At 46.3% G+C, this 21,271-nt stretch overlaps 1 protein-coding gene and 1 long non-coding RNA gene across 3 annotated transcripts in view; one reads left to right on the top strand and one right to left on the bottom strand.

Moving 5' to 3' along the window:
* Positions 1 to 21,271, top strand: part of Scfd2 (sec1 family domain containing 2) — a 327,459-nt gene that overhangs the window by 258,694 nt on the left and 47,494 nt on the right. The window lies entirely within an intron of this gene.
* Positions 19,143 to 20,863, bottom strand: LOC143267624 (uncharacterized). Its single transcript, XR_013042956.1, has 2 exons — positions 20,329 to 20,863; positions 19,143 to 19,730 (listed from the first exon to the last, which is right to left on the bottom strand). It is a non-coding gene; the product is annotated as an uncharacterized LOC143267624 (long non-coding RNA).

Below are 21,271 nucleotides of genomic sequence, written 5' to 3'. Positions count from 1 at the left end.
TGTCATTAACCACTTTAAATATGGCTATTTTTCAGTCTCACCCCTTCTATATTCATGTTGTCGACAATCCTCAGCTCCTGCCCTCTACGCAGAAGCTTCAGGTGGAGAGAAACCCATGCGTTATCTTGCTCAGTCTTCCACCACACTAGAGCATCTCTTCTCCCATCTGTACTTTTTAACTTAAAAGCTGCCAATGGTTTCTCCTGCTTATTAGCTACAAACAACTACTTCTCAGCTTTACATTCGTCTCTGTCCCTGCCAGACGCTAGCCCCATCTCACCTCTGATCTTTTAACACCAGCAAATATGTCTGGTTTCCCACTATTTTATGAATACCCTCACGGGTATTCCAAATTACAAATAGCTTCTAATCAGACCAAATTAGCTCAATAAAATAAACTAGAATGACTTGTTGATATTAAATAAAGAACTAGGGTCAGATCCCATTCCCTTTGTCTCTGTCTTGAGGAGTCTGACTGTCTTGGCTGTACTTTCCTATACTGCCTTCACACTCAGCTTCTCCCATCCATGTGGTAGCAGAAACAGCCACCACAGCGCCAGTTCTATCCTCTGAGCATGCGACTCCAGAAAAAGGAGAGCTCTCCTTTGCCAATTGCTCCAGCAATCTGACTAGAATGGTCTAGATCAGTGGCCTATTTACAAACTCTCACAGTGACCCAGTGGACCGTAGATCAAAAGAAATGAGAATGGAGATACAGTTCTTTCCTCTCCCCCAATGCCCTGCCAGTCCTCAGCCTCTCCTCCAAGGCCTGGGTTGCATCACTTCCCCTAAGATGTCTTTTTTTATTTAGACCACTTGCTATGGCTGTGCATTTTTACTGTCCTGCAGGACTCCTGGTCTCTATACCTAGATGCTAAAATCTTCACCTTTCTAACTTACATCTTTGTTTTCCTCTGAACATCTGAGATAGTGATTTACATAACCAACGCTTAATGAGTTTGTGTTGGTGAAAATGATTGTGTGTGTGTGTGTGTATGTGTGTGTGTGTGTGTGTGTGTGTGTGTGTGTGTGTGTGTGTGTAAGTAAGGGAATGTGCATTGGAGGGGATTCACACCTTCATGGAAACATGTCTTCAAGCAGTCCCTAGCCTGGAGGCTGCGTGGTGATGCCAGCATCTGGCCATCTGGATAACTAGATGAAGGCCTCAGGTAAGGAGATCCTGGATTATTTTTTATCCTGGGGAGTGAGATGATGAAATTCCCTGGTACCCGGAATGCAGGTCATTTTGTCACTCTGACTTCAGTTTCAGCATGAAGGGACAAAAGGCAGTCAGAATCAAAGAGCAGAGACAAGGGGCATGTTTAAGGGAAAGTAATGGCAGAAATTGAGAGGACAACTCACGTCAAGACCGTGGCCAGAGGTGACGGGCCCACTTGTCCTGAGGGAAAGGAAGTCGGTTTGCTCTCCTGTTGTTGAAGAGCGAAATTCTCGCTGTCTTCTCCTGAGAGTGTGTCAGCTAGGAACCCCTCTGTCCCCTGGGTGCTGTGCTGGTCTCCGATCTAATGACCTCTCCTCAGTAACTAGTTCCATATGCTTGTTCTCATCCATTGGTAAAACTGCTTTAAGGAAACCCTTTTAACCAAGGTCATGTTATCGTGCTTTGGCACGCCTTCCAAATGGCAGGAATTTGTTTGGACTCTGTTTTTGAGAACGAAGCATTTGCCTGTCATATAAGGAACAAGATTGTGATGTTGGGTAAGGCTAATCTAAAAAGGATTTTGGGGTTTTTAGGGTTAACTTTGGATCCAGTGAAAGAGAAAACCTTGCATTCCTGAAGAGTTTCTTACTGAAGAAAGCCATGGGCCATTCTGAGAGCTACATGAGACTTAGGAATCGTGTATGTTGGTATCTCAGATTTAAACATACTTAAGAATTGGCTTGGGTCCTTGTTAACAGATAAGTTTCTGGGTCTTGTCCCCAGGGATTTGGAGTTTGTAGATTTGGAATGGTGCCCAGAGAGTTACACAAGGTGATTCTGTGAGAGACTCCACTTAGCATCTCTGAGGACACTCACCCCACTACCTAATGCAAAGAAGCTGCCTTTGGTAACTGTGAAGGGACCTGTTGAAATCCATGGAGCCGTTAGACTGAAGTGGGTGTCCTGACCCTGCCACAGCCTTGTTCCTGCACCTCTCCCAGAAGAGGTTTGGAAACACAGTGGAAGAGTCTGCCCATCCAACGCCAGCTACCCGCCTCCAGAGTGAGACCTCACACGGGCCCTTTACCTCACTAAGCCTTAGGTTCTTACTAAAGTTGAACGATAACGTAACCTGCTCTGGAGGCATATAGTGAGGATTCCATATGCTAATACATGTGAATCACTTCAGCCTACTGAAAATGAGTTTAGGCTCATAAGTATGATATCAGCTTATGATTATCACGTGTGGTAATTGGCTCCCGGGTTAAACTGTTCCTTCCCATAGAATTTTTTAGAAGGTACAAATATCTTTGGACGCATGAGTCTTCCAAAGCTGTGTAAAGACGCTTGTTTCCTTAGTCCTGACCTGAAATCCCTTCTGACATTCTGGCAGCCTGTGACTGATGGTGAGACTTAAATACCCCCTGCTGGGAACTTTTCTTCTGTCTCTGGTGCCTGTGCTGGGGGTGAGTAAATCCGTCTGTCTGTGGACACAAGGATATCAGATTATAGTAAACAGACTAAAGTCAGCTTTGGGGGGTGGAGGAGGGAACCATAAGGGAAGGTCAACAGTCAGATTCCTGAATCATGTAAAAAAAACACCACTATGTGGAGAACATTAGTGCTGGAAGGAACCTCAGAAGTCCTCCGGCCCAGCACCCTCCCTCCCGCCATTAAGAAGTGAGAGAAGGACCCACTGGAGACCAGGCTGGGATAAGAGCCCAGTTAATTCCCTTCCTGGCCGGGAATAAACAAACATGCAGAGCCTGCCTTATAATATTAACAAAGGGCCTCACAGCCCAGGTGGATTTTAATATGTAAGCCCAAGTTCATGACCTTGTAATAAAAAGGAGGATCAAGTGTGCACACATAGGTGTACTTCATAAATGGACTTAAAATGTCATTGTTTCTCCTCCCACCTTGGGGAGTAAAAATAGCCCTGCCTAGTCTGAAGGAACAATTTGAATGCAATAAGAGAAAATGAGCCTTGTTTCTTTGTGTCTAACTTGATTCCTAATGTACAATGAGCCTGTGTTCAAAGCGGGATCTGGAGATGGCCACTGGCTCATAATCACCTCTACTGCTGAGCTAGCTGCACAAGGAGACTCAATGTCAAATTTAATGGAACTCCCTTTAAAATAGTACCGATTGGCTTGTTAATTAAAACCAGCCATTGCTGAGTGCCGCTGGTTTCAGTTCATACTAACAATGAATGTAAATGGAGTTTTCTGTCCCAACCACTCCGTCTCAAGTAAACACACAGAAGCTTATATTAATTACAAAATGCCCAGCCAGTAGCTAAGGCTTATTACTAACTAGCTCTTACATTTAAATTAACCCATTTCTATTAATCTATGTATTGCCATGTGGCTCGTTACTTTACCTGTCCTCTCTTAAGCATCTTGCTTCTTGGGCCAGCTCACTGGCATCCTTCTCCACTCTGCCTTTCTTCATCTGAGTCCTCAGTTGGATTGTCCCACCTAACTTTATCCTGCCTTGCTGTAGGCCAATCAGCTTTATTGTTAACCAATGAGAGTAATACATATTCACAGCGTACAGAAGGATTATTCCACAGCAAATGAAAATGTGAGTATGGCCGTGGTCTACTGCAAATATACCTTTACCAGGTGAGGACAGTGGCCCAGCTCATAAAAGTGTAGGTGGAAGTCTTGGTGCTGTGGATACAATCAAATGGAGACTGGGTAGGCGAACATGAACAAGGATGGCTGTTTTGCTGACAGATCTCTCCAGGGGTAGCCTCCCCATTCTTTTTCTCTGGTTTTGGCGTCCAGTGTGTGCATGCCATTGTAAGGCCGTGGATGGAAGAGAAACAAAGCTTTGCAAATGTGCATGGTGCGGGATGACTGCTGGAGCCCTGTGGTATTCAGGGGCTTTGGGAGGGGTCACCCAGGATTTGGAAGAGCTCATAAAGTGCCATGTCAGGAAGAACCACTGCTAGTCTCAGCAGCTTATGGCTGCCAGCAACTGCCCATGGTTTTTGTGTTGTTTGTTTGTTTTTAAACTCAGACCACATAGTGCTCCTCTCCTGCTGTTTCGTGAAGCAACCTCTCAGAGTAGCAGATGGTGACGGTTTTCCAGATGCTGCCACTTTCATGTTTATCTGATGTTTATATGGTATGCCAGGGTTATTGATGTAAATGGAATTGCTCACACAGTGCTCACCTCCTCTGCTCTGCCTGTCCTGGGCCTGCTGTCACAGTAGTCTGCCCAGTTCAGGTGAGGCAGCTGGCATTCCCCAACTCTCACATGGACAAGCCCCCTCCTCTGGAATGCCACTTCTGATTTTAAAGCTCAGGGAAGCTTCTGGAATTGTAGCATGTCTTGATCCTCTTGCCTTCTTCCCAGTGGGACCTTAGTCTGCTCTGTCATAGGAATTTCCAAAAACATAGAAGACCTGGCTTATGAAAAACATTTCATCTTGACCTGATTTTCCCCAACTCCAGCCCCTTTGTCTCAATCACTTTGGTGCCCTCCATGGCCACTCCCCCAGGGGCAGGGCTCCACTATACTGCAGAGACTGAAAGGTCTTTGGTGACAGACAGTCCCTCATCCAGCCCTCCTTCTGAGAATCCTCATGGAAGGCCACTCTCCTCACACCTTACTAGATTTTAGGGGGATTGTCAATCACAGTACCTCACCTTTTTAGCCGCAGTAATGGGCCTTGTGGATTTCCTGTCTAGGCTTTTACTAACAAAAGTGAAAGGGTGTGGGTTACTTCTTAACCATAAGGCTGGGATGATGCGCTCATGATTGACATGTTGCATAGGAGACACCAGACTGTAAGAAAATTAAACTGTTCTTCCGTGTCCTGGATTGGCTAGGTTACATGAGCTAGCACATCCCCTATTGGCCTTAAGGTTACCTGTGCCGTATTTCTGTATCTCCTAACAATTCCCCGTGACCTTAGGCCTATCTCGGTCATGAAGCCATTCCACTCTCCTCTGGTCCCTCAGCCACATACCACATCCTGGTCCACATGAGAAGGAGGATTTCCTTTCAGTGGTCATGAGTGATGTTCCAGTTCTATGGAGAGGCAATTCCAGGGCACTTCTTTAAACTTGTACCAAGTAGTCTTGGGCTTGTTACAGTCATAGAACTCATGCTGTGGAGAACTTTACTTGAGGCCCCTCATGTGACCTCTCAGAAACCCTGAAACTGGGAAGATCAGGGACTCATCATAGCCTTCACCTACCAACAAGTAAGCCTCAGGTCCCCACAGTAAAGTCTCTACAGCATCACAGCCCAAAGCTCTCTCTCACAGAACTGACTCTGGCCCCAGGTGAATGAATCAATTCTTTCCTGCTCTTGAGAAATCTCTCCTTAGCCAAAGGGCTGCTTTTCTTTGAACGGCAGGCAGCCCTCTGCCTCCTCCAGCACTCAGGATGGTTTTCTCATCTTCAGTTGTTACCATTGACCTCTGGCCACTGCTCTTAGCCTGCAGTAACCCAGTGGAAAAGCATGGTTTTCTCCATTGCTTTGTATAAATATGTTGGATTTTTTTCTGTTTCTAACTGCTGAGGTAGAATGCTGCCAGAGGCTTTTTATGGATGTTCTGCAATGCTGTGGGAAATGGGGTGATTTGGGGGTGTTTTACAGGAAGGCTAAGTGCCAGAGCTCTAGAATCTGCCTGCCTGGCTGGCCTTGTAGTTCTGTTGCCAACCAATACCAGCCCCTAAAGTAAGTCCTGAAGTAAGAGCCCCACCCTACTTCAGAACCAGGTGTATTATGTGTGGATAATAATAGTACTTGATTCATGGAGCCATTGTGAAGAGTGAAAATTAGAAAAGCCCTATCAGGTCTATTATGTTAATGACCCTTTAATAATTATTAATAATAAATAATTGTTCTCCATGGGTCTGCTTTCTTATATTAGAGTCATTAGTTTTTCTTCTGGGAAATGAGACCTACTCAAATTGGCATGAAGAAAACCAATGGAATACAGGAAGGAAAGCATGCCAGTATGACTCCTTCTCATGGTCGGTCCCATGCAGAGCACAGTGCTGAGTACCCACTGCCCTACATCATACCTCCAACCTAAGGCTAGTGGAACAAGAAACAGCTGGGAACACCAGCCATCCATATGGGAAGAGAGGGTCCTGAAGGTGACATTCAAGGAGGAGAGGAACATTGCTACCAAACGGAGCAAAGACAGATTGAACAGGGCCCAGAATGACAGAAGAGGCCTAGCACTGGGAGGGCAGGGTAGGCAAGGTTCCTGTGGATCAGAGGGAGCAAGGGAGGAAAGCCACAGAAGAAAGAGGGGTGTGCAGCCCTGCAGATAGGAGCTGGCCCTGGAGAGGATGGCCCAAAGAAGACCCCCTCTTCCCACTCCTTAGCCAGATGCTTACATCTGCAGTCCCAGCAGCTTTTGAGAGAATGTTTGTGTTTGGAGGCCGATCCTGGGCTCAGGTTGAGTCTTTCTCTGATACGGATGCAGCTGTGTAAGCCGTGGTTATCTTGTTTGGTCTTCAGACTCTCTGTGGGGCTTGCTAGACCGCTTGTTCCTCTTGTCCAAGCTTTGCCTTGTGGGTTTGAGTTGAAGTCTATGAATTTTCTGATTTCCAGTCGTTTTTAATATACCCAAACAGCACTTTCATTTTGTTCAAATGAATGTTTTCCAGTTCAGATATTAAAGATAAATTCTCTAGAGATGGGACCATACCCACTTGCTGCTGAGTCTTGGCCACCAAAGGGTAAACTGATGGCCACAGAAATCTGGCTGTCAGGAAGGAGAATGAGTGGAAAAGCGCCTCCTGTCTAGGTCACAATGCTCTGTGCTCAGCCCTGCTCTGATTTTGCCTCATGCTTACTGATGGCAAAGAGACTTGGGAAGTCCCTGCCCGTCCTGAGGGAGCAGAGGAGTAAATAAATTCACCATGGCTCACACAGTCTCTTCATGTCAAAGAAACACATGGCTTAAGTCCTGAGAGGGGTGGTAGAGAGGAGGGTGGCAGAGCTCTCGAGACACAGGACCCAGAGTTGGGGTCAGCTGTCTAGCCGGAAAAGAGAGGCTGGGTGGAAAGTACCAGGTGGAGGGAAGAAGATCGCCACTTCTTGCCCTGCCATTCCCTGGTCTCCCTTCCTTGCCATGCCCCTGCTGCAGATGGGGTCCATGCGGTGAGCAGAGAGTGGCACAGGCCAATTTGGGGTCTCTTTAGGAATGCTCTCAGGCAGCTGTTCTGAACTCTGTCACCCCAGCATTCTGCTTAAAGGGAATGTGCCGTCTAAGACCTGGCATTGGGAAAGCTGACAAATCCTGAGAGAAACTAAATTAAACTTGGCCAGTTAAGTTTTATTCCAGAACAAAGCTTATCTTCTCCCCTCTCACAAATACTAAACATAGACTTTAAGGGCATTTCATTACTGTTGCAATGACTTGCTAAAAATGCCTTTTGAAATGGCCAGCAACCACTTGTAGGCAACATCTATGTGACCAGACACCATAGAGACTTCACAGTCTCAGATTAACAAGTGCTCCTCTGCCCCAGGCCAACACTATTCCTGCTGAACTGTACATCTAGTGTGCATGTGTGTGTTGTTTTTAGGCCCCTTTAGGCTCTTTGGCCCTTGTGCAAGAGGAGCTCAGAGTCTTCAGGATCTGTGCCAGGTCGTACTAGCCATTTTAGACCACAGACAGTACTGAGCACTCTAATATGTCTGTCACAGGGCACAAATATTTCCTCTCTGTTACCAGTTTTCATGGGCCCCACTCAAGGTGAAGCAAGCAAAGAGCATAGAGCCCCTTTGTTCTATACATCTATGTACGTCTGAGGGGTATCTCTCTCTCTCTCTCTCTCTCTCTCTCTCTCTCTCTCTCTCTCTCTCTCTCTCACACACACACACACACACACACACACACACACACACACACGCCTAGCTTTTCTGTGTGTTTGGGTAGGGAGCAGACTTGCCCTTTTTCAGAGGTGCAGATTTGCTGACAGTGTTCCTCTTTCCTGAGCAGCACCCAATACCACACCACCCGTCATCCAGGGACCTTTCTCTGGTCAGGTTTCTTACCTCTGTCAATCGTATTTTCTAGGTACCCAAAACAGTTCCTCCTAACAGAGGAGATGGGTTGTAAAGTCGAAAGAAATGTGACTCAATGCATGTATGTGCTCTCCGTTTGTGTTTCAAAATACTGCCCTGCTTGGGCTAGAGAGACGGCTCAGTGGTTAAGAGCACTGGCTGTTCCTTCAGAGGACCCAGTTTCGATTCCCAGCACCACGTAGTGGATCCTAACTGTCTGTGACTACAGTCCTAGGAGATCTGATGCCCTCTTCTGGCCTCTGCAGTCACTGTATACACGGTACACAGACATGCACATGCAAACAATACACATAAAAATAAAGGATTTTTTTTTAAACAAGCCTGTTTTTTTTTTTTTTTTTTTTTTTTTTTTTTTTTTTAAGTAAGACAAAATGCTGTCCTGCCATGCAGCTGCCACTCTCAGGGTGACCTTCTTCTGTCCCCAGATTTAAACCATGGGCAGCATCATGGACCACGACTTCTGAAGCTAATGTGTACAGTTCTCTTGGGTTTCCAGATCTGTTTGCTGGTGCCACCGCCCATCCACTCTGCCCGGGGCAGACCCATAGCAGCTTTCCAGGCACAGTCAGCATACACACTGCAATGCCAGCTTCTGTGCCCTGCATGGGACTCCGTGCCCAGAAGCAATGCCTCTCTAAGCTCTCTTTGTTTCTGCACAAAGGGGCAAAACTGCTTGGCCCCTTCCAGTGTCTTGTTGGTATCATCGCGACCTTTTCCTGTGTCAGAGAATAAATGATTTGGACTATCATTATTTCTGTGGAGCATTCATGTCTGGCCATGTTCTGTGGTTCTCCCAGTAACTATGCATATTCCATGAAGTGGAGAAGGAGGCGATTTCAGGGTGAGCACCACAGACTCCAGTTGTGAGTGGAGCCTCTGGCCAGGGGCTCTGTCTCTGTGCCTCTCTGCTGGGAACCTCGAGGGAATACAGCTGGTGTAGAACAGAGCTGGTGAGGGAACACCTGTTGGATGAGTCAAAATTGAAAGTCATCACCCTGACATCAAAGGGGAAGTAGTTGCTTTCAGAGACAGCTGCAGCTGGAAACACGACTCAGAAACAAATGAGTATGATGTGCCCACAAAGAGGCCCTGGGCTTGCCCTCAGCTCTGAACCCATGATATGCGTACTGGAAAAGATCCCGCTATTGCAGGATGAACGTGGAAGTGTGTAGGAAACATGTGTTCTAGGGCACTTTTATTATCCTGTAAGAATTATGCTGAGGATATCCTTGTGACTTTGCCTGAGCCCCGCAGAGAGAAGGTGACCCATCTTCTGACTGCCCATCCTGTTTCTCTTCTCCAATAACCTTCAGGCTCAGAACAGTAACTCAGTCTGATGAGGCAAGAGTCCCTTTAGTCTGTCTCTTAAGATGCCTACTTCTTCTAATCAGTATTTAAAGTGCCTGTGGGGGGAGAGGAAAATAGAAAGCAGGATGTGGAAGACAGAAAATATACATTACAGCCCTAGAAACAGATACAGAAAAAGACTCAACCCACCCGTTGATTTCCATGCAGCCTGTCCACCCCCCTGACACTGCACCCTGGCAGGGGGAAAAGGCTATGCCTGTTCCTTTGGGAACTTAGCTGATGTCGCATCCTCTGAGGTTCACACTTCTCACGGGGAGGTAGGAGTCTGACCTTACTCAGATACTTCCATCCGAGAATCATCGGTTACAGTGAGGAGACTTTGCAAGCTCTCACTAGGAGCGGAACACTTGCACCAACTTGATTTGGGCGGGTCTGCATTTTGCCAGCCAGCACACTCTCACTAGCTCGCAGGCCCTGTGGTCCTGTCTGTCTTCATGGAAACAGACTCAGAGTTCACAGATCTATCCAAAGTCCCGCAGCTAGTACACCCAGGCCCTCAGACTCAAAACACGGTGTCTTCCTATGGCAGGCACACAGCCACATCACTGATGCCTGAGTCTGTGGGGGTGACAGACTTTAGTGGAAGTATTGGAACCCCGGTGGCAATGATGGAGGCCATGCTACATCCAGGAAACACTTGCTAGGTTCCTAGCAAACCCACCAGACTCCTCTTAGATTTTGTCCAAGTTTTGTTCACGAGGCTGTCCCATTTTACCTGCTGTGTCTCTGGCATGGGGTGGGGTGGGGGGCTTGGTGTATCTGGTTTCTAAATATGCATCCTTCTTATTTCCATGATTCTGGACCAAGTCCCTTCCTACTTGTCTTGTTCACAGGAATCCTTCTCTGATCTCTGTGTTCGTATTCTATGCCTAGTTTTCACCTTGGATGTTTGACATTTTCCAATTGATTTTCTCACTGATTTCTCCACTGCTAGCTAATCTTTTGCTGGCTCTTTTGTTACAAATGCCATACAGGAGGTTAAGGCTTGTCTGTTCACATTATCTATGGTTCTCTCTATTTTTTTTAAACTTTCAAAGAGTTGGATTTTTTTTTCACATTTTGGTCTTAATTACACCTGAACTCCCCCCCCCCATATACTTTATAATATGAGGGTAGGCAAAGTTTTGTGTTGGTTTTGTAAATACAACTTATTACATACTTCACACTTTCTTATGGACTTTCAGCACCCTCTCAGCCACATATAGTTTCCATACATGCCTGGGACTGATAAGACTGTTTGCCTTTATGTGTCTATTTGTCTGTCTCTATGTCAGTCTCACACTGTCTTAATTACTACATAGGCACAGGAAGCCTGCTCATCTTCAAGTTTTCCTTGGCTGGTCTTAGCACTATGCTTGGCTACAGACATGTTAGGATCCTTTGTATTGCACATGCACAGCACTTTGTGATTTCTGTTGAGATTGGACTTGATTTATAGGTTGAGTTGGAGAGTGATGAACTTGAGTTCCATGTGCCATGGACATATGAAGGCCAAGACTCAATCTCAGTCATGAGTGTGAAAAGTCAGCAGCTTCTGTCTGGCAACTCCTCTGGAATGGAAGGTTCTCTGAATGGCCATCCTTCACTGAACCTTGGGTTCATTACAGCAGATGGTTTTCTCAATGGTGAGCTGAAGAGGGAAATGATTACTGTAGCGTGATTTGCCAAGATGTTTTTCTAGCTGAGTGATCAAATACATGTAATTAGGGAGAAGAAAGCCTGCAAGAACAGTATAAGGGCCAACACAGCTCTGCCAGCTGGAACCCTAGGGAGGCAAGAAGAAGAGCACTCTGGGAGAGTGGATGTAGACGGAGCTGTGGCAAGCAGGAGTCAAAAGACAGCAGTGTGTTGTAGCCTGCTGAGTTCCACAGGGCCAGCCAACTCCATTCTCAAGGTCCTTACCCTTTACTTCCAGTGTGTACTGGTCTGTTCCAGTTTTCCTGCCATAAATACCTAAAAGTCAAAGAAAAACAGTCCCTGGATCCAAGTGCTACCTAACTAATAACACCCATCCTCTATTCAGACATACTTGAATGCTGGAAAACAGAGGTGTCTAAAAGGTGAGGGCCTACTTCTTTTGCCTCTTACAATTTTCTAGAATTTAAAAATACATAATTATAGTGTGGAAAACTATAGAAACATAAATGATACATTTGGTTGGAAAGATTAAAAACTTTAGTGATTGTTCATGGCCTTAATTATAACCATTATCATAGTAAAATCATTCCTACCTCCATTTATAGAAGACTGATGAAAATTATCATACTTGTCTTTGTTCAAGAAGGAATGATGAATTTGAACTGGACACAGCAAAAGATGATTTTTAGAAATGAAGAGAACCATCCTTAACCCCAACCTTTTTAGATTAGAAATTCCCTGGTAGCTAGAACATAATGTTCCCATGTGCCTTAGTCTCTCTTCTGTTGCTATGGTAACCTGCCCTGGCAAAAACAACGTAATGGAGAAAGGTCTTTGGCTCTCAGTTCCAGATTACAATCCATCATGGCAAAGAGCTCACAGCTGCAGAGCTTAAGGACCTGGTCATGTTGTCTATGCAGTCAAGAAACAGAAAGCATTGAATCCAGCATGCTTGCTGGTAGTGCTCAGCTTGCTTTCTAGAGTTTGTCCAGTCTGGAGTCCCCCAGGGAAGAGTCTCACCCACTGCTAGAGTGAGTCTTCCCACATCAATTAATATATTCGAGATAACCTCCAACAAGCATACCCAGAGGTCCATTGACTGGTAGATTCCAGATCCTATCAAGATGACAGTACTAACAGCCACCACACCACCTTCTGAAAGAAGTGAAGGGATGTACTTTATTGTCAGATTTTGGGATGTTTTTGACCTTCTAAGATAAGCCCATGTAGTCCATGGCTTATGATCATACAAAGTAGGGAACTTAACTGGCGAATCATCACACCAACCATGGCCACCCTCCCAGAGACGCTGGCTATTTCCTTAGGAGCTTTTCTGTGCTTTTGAGTCAAGCATCTTGTCTTAGCCTTTTTTTTTTTTTTTTTTTTTTTTTTTTTTTTTACTGGTAGTTTATTTCATTTTAGCACCATTATGAATCATTCCAAGTCGGCAAGCTTTTATTTTCTTCTCAAACTGTAAGAGCAAGACAACAATTTTAAAAGGTTATAGTTTGCCTTTAAAAATAGCTAATATAAAAATAGAAGAATAAGAACACCCCTGAGGTTTGCCATACAAGTCTCACATTCAGTTTTCTTAAGAAAGAGAAGGGAAGTTGCGATTTTCAAGAGTGCTTTCAAAACTGAAAGGATGGAGAAAAGGCTAAAACAAACAAAAACAACAACAACAAGAACCCTTAATTTGAGGTCAATAAAGAAATCACCCCAAGCTAGACATGTGGGACTGGACTATAATCTCATTTCTTGGGGGCACAAAGACAGTAGGATTATGGGTTTTAGGCCAGCCTTTAGCTAGATAGTGAGCCCTTGTCTCAAAAAAAAAAAAAATCAAAAAACAAAGTAAAAACAAGTTTTAAAACACAGTTTTTGAAAAGCTAGAACTGTACAGCTATGACTACTTTTGACCTGGGGTCTCTCTCCCTAATGCTTCATTCGCCCTTCTGGTCAAGATACAGCTCTCAGGTCCCAGTTATCAGGGCACAGAAAGGAGCTGAACATTTGTGATCTATAATGTTAGGAAAACTGTAACATTCCAAATGTCCCTCCTCTATCACAGACCTGTGTAACATTCCCAGTGTCCTCCCCAGTCACAGACCTGTGTAACATTCCCAGTGTCCTCCCAGACACAGACCTGTGTAACATTCCCAGTGTCCTCCCCAGTCACAGACCTGTGTAACATTCCCAGTGTCCTCCCAGACACAGACCTGTGTAACATTCCCAATGTCCTCCCCAGTCACAGACCTGTGTAACATTCCGAATGTCCTTCCCAGTCACAGACCTGTGTAACATTCCCAATGTCCTCCCCAGTCACAGACCTGTGTAACATTCCGAATGTCCTTCCCAGACACAGACCTGTGTAACATTCCCAATGTCCTCTCAAGTCACAGACCTGTGTAACATTCCCAGTGTCCTCCCCAGTCACAGACCTGTGTAATTTCCCAATGTCATTCTCAGTCACAGACCTGTGTAACATTCCCAGTGTCCTCCCAGACACAGACCTGTGTAACATTCCCAATGTCCTTCCCAGTCACAGACCTGTGTAACATTCCCAGTGTCATTCCCAGACACAGACCTGTGTAACATTCCCAATGTCCTCTCAAGTCACAGACCCGTGTAACATTCCCAGTGTCCTCCCCAGTCACAGACCTGTGTAACATTCCCAGTGTCCTCCCAGACACAGACCTGTGTAACATTCCCAATGTCCTCCCCAGTCACAGACCTGTGTAACATTCCCAATGTCCTCTCAAGTCACAGACCTGTGTAACATTCCCAATGTCCTCTCAAGTCACAGACCTGTGTAACATTCCCAATCTCCTCCCCAGTCACAGACCTGTGTAACATTCCCAATGTCCTCTCAAGTCACAGACCCGTGTAACATTCCCAGTGTCCTCCCCAGTCACAGACCTGTGTAACATTCCTAATGACTCCTATGTGTAACATTCCTGGTACCCCTTTCTGTTGTTATAGGCCTGTGTGGTGTTGCTACAGCATAGAAATATTTCTTATGTAATATGTTATTTGTGGGAACAAAGAAATCAAAGAGTTCTTATTCTTGTTCTACATTGACCTTAGTGTTAAGCTATTATTTTGTAATTGTATTAATCACACGTAAGTAAGACAGATGGGCTTAAAATTACATTCATTGTCTACCATTCAATAAAGCCCATGGGGAATATTTTTAATGCTTATTATCCTTGTCAATGGCTAGGGCTTATCTGCTGTGCCATTGACATTTGGACATTTAGGTATTTTGGGATACTAGGCTTTCATTTCATTAGTTTGTTTGATAAATGTAATGTTCTCAGTGAGCTAAAAATAAAAGTATCCCATGTGTCTAGTGCTGCCCTCCCACATTGTTCTATTTTAGATGCATTGGGGGGTTGGGAGGAGAACAGGGAAGAAGATATGGGTCACACAGATCCACTGCACAGCACCACAGGCCTGGAGGTTTGTTCCTGCACTGCTGTGGGGAGACTGACTGTGCCCCCGCCCCCAAGACTGCGGCTGTTGCCAATAAATCATATTAAGAGCCAGGGCATCCAAGAGGGAACACAGGAGGCCATGAGGCCTTTTCTCTCATGAACCAGGATTCAAGTCCTTATAAAGGGGCCTGATGAGGGCGGTAGGTTCTTTCTGCAAGAACATAGCAAGAAAGTCCATAGCAGATGCTGGCCCATTGATCCCGGGCTTCCGGCCTCCAGAACTGTGAGGGAGGAAGTTTCTGACCTTCATAAACAGCACTCTCAGCTATTAGAGATGTCACCATTAAAGCTGTACAGATGGACTGAGCCACACAATTGACTATTACATGATCTTTTCCTAGGGACATGTGAGTAAATGTCTGTTCACCCCAAATAGAGCACAATGGCAAACCAAAGTGAGAGCCCACTGAAGTCCAACTTGGCAAGCCAGTGAGTTTATTGCTTGGTGAACCAATAATTTTATTGGGCTTATTTATAAAACAGTGGTGAGCAGTTGTCTATAGGAGCCTGAGTGTGCTAGTTAATTTTGTGTCAACCTGACACAGGCTAGCGTCACCTGAGAGGAGGAAACTACAGTTGAGAAAATGCCTGTTATAAGACCAGGCTATAGGCACACCTGTAGAGCATTTCCTTTGTTAGTGATCGATGGGGGAGGACCAGTCTATTGTGAGGAGCATCATGCCTGAGCTGGTGGTCCTGAGTTTTATAAGAAAGCAGACTGAACAAGTCATGGGGAGCAAGCCAGTGAGCAGCTCCCCTCCATGGCCTCTGCGTCAGCTCCTTCCTCCAGGTTTCTGCCCTGCTTGAGTTCCTGTTCTGACTTCATTCAGTGATGGACTATGATGTGGAAGCATCAGCCAAATAAACCCTTTCCTCCCCAAATTGCTTTTGGTCATGGTGTTTCATCACAGCAATAGTCACCCAACTAAGGTAAGGAGTAGCTCCAAACAACTGTGCCACCTCACAGTCTCACACCACCAGGGATGATGACTTCTTGGAAGCTGCATCACAGACTCCTTTCAATTAATCTTCTACTTCCTATATGATCTAGCATTTCTAGAAATCATTTGTAGCCGAGGAGTCTGGTAGGGAATACTAGCTGGACACTGAGACCCTGGCTTCCTCCATCTACTAGGGAATGTCAACAGTTCCATTACCGTTAGACCTGGTTACCAAAGTGTTTTTATTCTTATTAGTTGCCATGAATACTGAGTCAAGTTAATCTCTACTCCAGAGTGGCATCATACTATGCCCAGAGGCAAGAACAAAAACAAAAAAACCCACAACCCTAATGTCTGAGGCTTTTGTTTCAAACCAAGTGATTCCTTAACATGAGCTGTTATATATAGTGTGTTAGCAAAGGCTCGATTTTGTCACCCGTGCGGAGGAGTGGGGGGCAGCCTGACTTCTGCATCAGCCCCCCATATAGACTCACTGAACTACTCACACATCTTTTATTATTCTGTACCATTTTAGAAGATTTCTTTAGTCTATTTAGATAAGGCCAAATTCCCTTCTGCTTTCCCCTCCCTTTTCTCTTGCATTGTGGCTTTATAAAATGGGTCATTTCCTTAGCTGTCTATAAAGCTTGGTGATATAGACAAGTCCCACTTAGTGAAGAGTATTCTCATATCAAGACACTCGGCAGAGCTAACACAGTTCCAAGATGGCCCCCTCCCCCCTTGTTTTGAGTCATATTCATTAGAGTGGAATGGTCTCTCCTAGGCCCTTGGTCTCCTACCTACCTATGAACAAGATACCATTCTTCCTGTTCGCTAAGGAAGAATGGTATCTCGTTCATAGTTTTAACCCTAAGGAGCTGTATCTGGTACATAGTGGAGACTCAGTACATTTTAATTCAACCAGAGGAAAGCTTTTTGGAAGCTGTGCTGAGAAGAGTGCATTCATTAGTCAATTTTCCTTTGCTGTAACAAAAACCTGGATGCTGGGTAATGGACAAAGAAATGAGTTTTATTTAGCTCATAGTTCTGGAGATGCCAGGACTTGCAGCCCCACTTCTGCTTGGATCTGATGAGAGCTTTGTAGCAGATGTTGTTACAATCACGGGCCTGCAACAGCAGTCACGAACCAAGACTGGAAGCCATGGGCACGCTGCTTTTTGAAACAATTCGATCATGAATAAGCATCTCACTCCACACATTGGCGTTCATCCCTTCAGAAGCCAATGCCCCCGCATCCTAATTATCCACTAAGACCCCACCTCTTAAAGGTTTCATCGCCTACCAACATTGGCACACTGGGAACCAAGCCTCTACCACATGACCCTTCAACACGCAGATGCCATGTCCAACCCATAGCAAGGAGAGTGAGGCTGCTCCTGCTGCTAAAGGCAAGCCCCAGGATCTAGTAGTATCCCTCATGTGCTTGGAGAAAGGAGCTGAGCACCAAGGCTACAAAGCTCTCATCGAGGGCCTCCGGGCGACTGAAGGAGATTTCATGGGGCAAGTGACATCTGAGCTGGCATAGCAAGGAAAAGGAGCATTTCCAAGAGCTGAGAGCCCAGTCTTGACCACGCCTTTCAGGAAAGCATGCCCGCAGAGAAGTGTCGACTCTTCCCACGACTGCAGTGCCCTTCTGTCCCTGTCTTTCTCAGCCCACGTCTGTTCTTTATTCCTATCGGAAGGCCCTCTTCCCAGTGCCCCAGCACTGACCACTTCCTGCCTAAGCCCTCCACGTAGAGACTCTGGGCATCCCTTCTGAGATCTGAACTTGTGGAGCAATGCTTCCTGTTTCGGGCCATTTCAGATGTGTGCCTCTTTTTAGCTACAGTGAGGAACTCTAGGTCACGAGAGCCCTTCCAGGTCATCTTCAGATCCGCTTGAAGCTTCTCCATTCTACAGTGAGACCATCAAACTGCTGGTACACAGGACTTGGATTTTAATATAAGACTGCCTTCCCTCTCAAGATACCATGGACCTAGATAGGAAAGCTACCTATTTCTGGCAAGCTGGGGGAGAAGATTCCTTTGGAGGTCATAGGTTGATGTTGAACATCTTCCTTTATCGTTTCCCACCTTGTTTGGGGGGACTATACTACGACACCCAGCTTTTTATATGGGTGCTGAGCATCTGAACTCAGGTCTCCAGGCTGCATGGCAAGCTCTTTACCAGCTAGCCACCTCTCTAGCCTCAGAACCACCCATTTCTTAGTCTGTGAGGAGGTGGGATCTGTTTCTGAAGCGCAGGATTCAGGGTATGTGGCTGAGCGTAAGGAGAATGAGCAGGAGCCATTCTCGAGTCCACTGCTGGGCTGATCAGCCGAATCATTGCTAAGTAGCCTTTCAGCTTCCTTCCACGTGGGGCTGACTCTACTGCCGCTGTTCACTCTCTGCCCAGTGACAGTCCTCAGCGGGGAAAACCAGTGGAGAGCTGCAGTTCGCTCTTGGGTTGGAATGTGCACTGCCTGCTTGGGTTTGAATTCCTAGGCCAGCTGGGCTGGGGGCTGCTGTTACAGGAGGGTGGAGTGGCCTCTTTTTTGGCTGCTGGGGGTGGCTTTGATGCCACCCGCCAATGGCAGTATGCCTCAATGGCTGTGTGCGCCAGGGTGAGACATATGGCGTATTCTTGCCGAATGTGTGCGGATCTGGACAGGAAGCGAAGTGTGTCACTGGCACCTCCTTATTTGGCCATTCTTCTTCCTTCCTGCTTTCCCAGCTTCCCCTGCTATGCTCACTTTCCTTTCTTCCTTCCTGAGTCCTGCCCCACCCCTGTCCTAGCTGGGAACTCTGACCATCCAGTGTTACAGTTGCTGCTTTGGATGACTGTAGCCTTCACAGCTGTAGCCCATCACCAGGACTGTCCTGGGACCCCGGTTTGGCCCATAGAGTAATCTAGCTGGACATGCTTTTTACAGGCAGCATCATAGAACCACAGGACCCAGACACTCCTCTCACTTGTTTGCTTTCTGACCTAAGTCTCCTTCCCTCTCTGACCTCAGTTTCCAAGCATATAAATTGGAGATAGTACCTATGTCTCAGGGTTACCAAGATTAGGTGTGCATAATGTACACACCGAAAGCCCAGTGATGGCTAGTGCTGTCATTTCCTCTCTAGTCGACGATGTAGATTCTTCATTCATTTTCTTTTAACCTAGAAGTTGGAGGCTTGATATTTGGATCAGTTAGGTGATGTGAACAACAAATAGTTATAGAATCTCAGGACAGCCATCCCTTGTTATTCACAGAAACCTCAAGATACAAACTCTCAAATGCCCAATTCATTTTCTTATATAAAATGATGCACTTTTTGCATACAGCCTACATACAGCCAGTTGCCTGTACATTTTAAGTCATCCCTAGATTATTTTTAATACCCAAGATAATGTCAATGCTATGCAGACAGTTGTTCCACTATACTTTCAGGGAATAAAAAAAGCCTACATATTATACATGTGCAGTGTGGATTCAGTATTTTCTAGAATATTTTCTATCTATAGTTGGTTGAATCCATGGATGTAAAACCCTCCGATATAGGAGCTGGATTGCAATACACAACAATGATGGTTAGTGTCTTCTCTGAGCTGTGTCCCCTTAGGTCTGGCCTCTCTGGCCAGACAACCGTAGCCTCCAAGGCTCCATGGTCCAAAGGCAGGTACAAGGGAAGGCTTCCACTTGACTATACAATCCTGTGGTCCCACCTCACTCAGGGAAGCATGAAATCCGGCACCTGCCAGAAAGAAGAGAATGGGGGTGTTGTCAACTGCCTGTGACTGCCCAGTGGTGCTGAGGATGAGGCCTAGAAGGGGAGTTCTATTTCTTACAGTGGAATCTTACTAATCTGAGTCACTGTCACCTGGACGGTGAGTGAAGAGAGTTGAGCAGAAGAGTCAAGCCAGTAGATTGGTATCTCCAAGGTCCTTCCTGTACTGGAAGGATGCTAAGTGCTGAGGATGAGCCGCCGGCCCTGCTGCAGTCCAGTCTTAGCTGTGCCTGGCAGCAGGCAACAGACCTGAGCGGGTTATGTCTCACAGATCAATGTGTGCCTGCAGGTAAGAAAAACGAATAACTTTGCAAATAGCCCGTCATTCAGGGCTGCCCCAGCTTAGATAGATCTCCCTCCTGCTACTTGGGTAAATTCAAACTGTTTTACTGTGTTTATGCTGTGTGTGTTGATAACCCTTCCGGTGCTTACCAGCTGCCTACAAAAACATACCATCTGAGAGGCTGGGCTTTGGGCCTAGACTGCCGACCTTAAACTAAAGGTTCTGCCGTTGATGACCGTGTGACCTTGGGAGAGTCACTGGGTTTCTCTGAGTCTCATCTGTGTGAAGAGGAGGATGGCAGGTCTGCCTGCGACAATTTTGAGGGGTAAATGAATGGATCCCTTTTGGGAATTCAGAGCAGTGCCTCCTGTAGCGCTCCGTGAAGCCAGCTTAGGCACCGGGAGCTTCAGAAAGTTCCACACAGGCAACAGTGTTGGGCTGTTTGGGTTTCGTTCTGTTTTTCTCAGAGCCATGACCCAGGGCAAGAGCTGAGTAAATATTTGCATGGGATGTACCCTCATGAAATTTTACCAGCAGCTTAATCCTTAATTCTTCTCCTGAAGTAATAAGAACCTTCCTTCCCAGAGAGTTGACCAACCTTGAATTCTCATTATCTGAGTGGAAATCAGCCATTGATCTCATGGTAGGGGGTTTTCATGGCCCCTCCCCTTGCTGGTGCTTTCTGGGGCCTGACTTCCGCTCTCCCTTCAGTTGGTAACTATGTCATGGCAGAGTCAAGGCTCGGTAGAGGCTGGTGACGGAACGGCTCTGCTGATGTGCCAGCTTCCCTCTGTGGTTTTGGATGATCAGGGCTTTTGCTTCCCTGTACCTCACTGTGTTTCTCCTGTCAGGAAGGGACCAGAGGAATGAGAGATGCCCAAACTATGGGAAATTCAGAGCCGTTCCGCAACCTGTCTGGGTGAACGGCTGCTTTGCAGCCCACACATTCCAGGGCCATCCACTCATTGGCCCAGGCAGCATTGGGCTGGGGAGTGATCTTCCCTTTCAGTGACCTGCTCTTTCCTTTCCCCGCTCCTGGAGGGACTCTGTACCAGGCCCCCAAAGTGACTGGGCCCTCACTGCCTCTGTCCCTCTCCACCAGCCACTTAGGCTGTTGCTCCCCTGGAACCCCCAAGCCTCGTCTTACCTCTGCCCTTGCGGCCTGTCTGCCTAGAAGCTTTCTCCTGGGTATCTACAGTGTGTGCCTGCTGACTTCAACCAAGATCTCTGCCGAAATTCCTCTTCTTCCAAGACCCTCTTGGAGGCTCCCCTACGCTGTCTTCTATCTCCACCTCTAGGTGCAAACTTCCCGGGACATGTTAGGATTCACTTGCTTGTTTATGTCCGGTTTTCCCTCTCCAGCGGGAGAGTCCACAGAAGTGCAGAAACTGTGCCTTCCGCGCCTAGAACAGTTTGTACTCCATAAATATGTGCAGAAAAGGAGGGCTCAGCTTACAGCCAGCAAGTGTGTCAGCTTTCAGGACAAGAGCCCACTGACGCCGCAGAAAGAAAGGGGAACACGGACGCTCTGGACTGTGACC

Source organism: Peromyscus maniculatus, chromosome 10 (genome assembly GCF_049852395.1).
Source record: "Peromyscus maniculatus bairdii isolate BWxNUB_F1_BW_parent chromosome 10, HU_Pman_BW_mat_3.1, whole genome shotgun sequence".
Lineage (NCBI taxonomy): Eukaryota > Metazoa > Chordata > Mammalia > Rodentia > Cricetidae > Peromyscus > Peromyscus maniculatus.
This window is presented reverse-complemented; position numbering and strand designations above follow the sequence as displayed.